The following is a 1,678-nucleotide window of genomic DNA, read 5'->3' on the forward strand; positions in this document are numbered from 1 at the left end:
TTTCCCAAATCAAATGAGGGCATCGCCCTTCTGTGGGTGGCAGGGTGGCAGTGCGGATGACAGAGCTTCAACAGCGGTATAGTCATTCATTTCAAGGCAGCATCCGGGACTGGTGGTGAAGTCAGAATGTCTGACATAGAAAACCTAGGAGGCATGGCCCTCCAGCGCCCATGTAGGTGCAGGTGGACGTGTAGGTACAGGATGTGGCCATGGGGTCCATGGGTCCTGGGGGCTTCTCTGGGCTCATGTGCAGCCAGCTTCCTTACTGTGATGTCAGGGGCTGTGCAGTAGACTGAGGTGCAGAGACCAGGGTTCACCTGCACTGTTCCTGAGGGACATTGAGGACACACCAGGCCAAAGAATAAACAGTGTGACAGGGCATCTTCAAAACGTAAGTGTACTCTGAGGACCAGACATGGACAAGAACCAGTCTCAGTGGGAAACCAGAGCTATGTGTCCCACCGTGTCCATGGGGACCTTGAGCTTGTCTCTGACGGAGCTGGTCATGGATGGGTCATGCACAGTGTCCATAGGGACCTTGAGCTTGTCTCTGACGGAGCTGGTCATGGATGGGTCACACACACACAAATGCTCTGGTCCGGAGGAAGGCCAGGTCACCACAGTGCCCTGCCCTGCCTGTATATGTGCACAGGTGATGGGGACCCTTCACCCCTAGAGCAGAGGGTCGTGAGGAGGTGCTGCAGGAACGCTCCTGGTCCCTTCTGTGAGTGAGGCCACGTGGCACAGGTCTCGAGGGTTGCACACTCAGCTGTGCCGTCCCTGGTGGCCGTGGGATCCCTAAGGCAGGCACAGGCACAGGCAACGTGTTCTTTTTCCCTTTGGGTGAAGGGTGGCTGTGCCATGACCCAAAAAATTTCCAGTTGGGTCAAGACAGTGTGGGTGGGGTTGCAGTAGAACTCATTGTGTCCCTAGCAAGGATTACAGATGTCTACGTAGCACATGGCGCATCTCAATATGGCCCGGGTCTGCCAGAATCTAGTTGTTTTGAGGGACAAAGTGTGGAATGAGGGGGGCAGAGGGCTGGGGTCACACTGAGGTGGGTGAAGGGAGACTAGTGGTTTAGCCATACCTGCCTCCTTGGGCAGGTAGGAGCCATCCAGAGTGTCTGTGGGGTGCGTCCTAGTCAGTGTGTGGTGTCCTGTGTCCCCACAGACGTAGGATTTTGTTCTGAGCTGGACACTGGGAGAAGGCATACAGTGAGCCAGCTCATGAGAAAGGATGTGGGTCTTCCACTCAGGCAGGCTCGTGTCAGACAGGCTCTGCTCCACATAGATGGTATCTTTGCATCGGTGACAGGCTCTGTCACACACTCCACCTGTGGGGTGGCTGGGCCCTGCCTGTTTGTTACGCCCCATGTAAGTTTCCTGTGGCTGCCTGAACCAGGTGCCACGCATTGGGAGGCTTATAAGGACGGAGACTCTCATGGTGTGGAGGCTGGGGGTCAAGTCAGGCTGCAGGGCCAGGCTCTCTCCAGGGCTCAGGGAGGAGCCTTCCTTGTCCCTTGGCAGCTGGGAGCGGGTGTGGCTTGGGTCATAGATGCATCTCACCAGGCCTCCGGCCTCTGACTCCCTGAGGCCATTTTCCTTTGTGTCAGGACACCGCTCAGATGAATGAAGACGGGCCTCTTGTGTGTCCTCACATTGACTGAGCACACTTG

Source organism: Orycteropus afer, unplaced genomic scaffold (genome assembly GCF_000298275.1).
Source record: "Orycteropus afer afer isolate SDZICR_OR568_19922 unplaced genomic scaffold, OryAfe1.0 scaffold00536, whole genome shotgun sequence".
NCBI lineage: Eukaryota > Metazoa > Chordata > Mammalia > Tubulidentata > Orycteropodidae > Orycteropus > Orycteropus afer.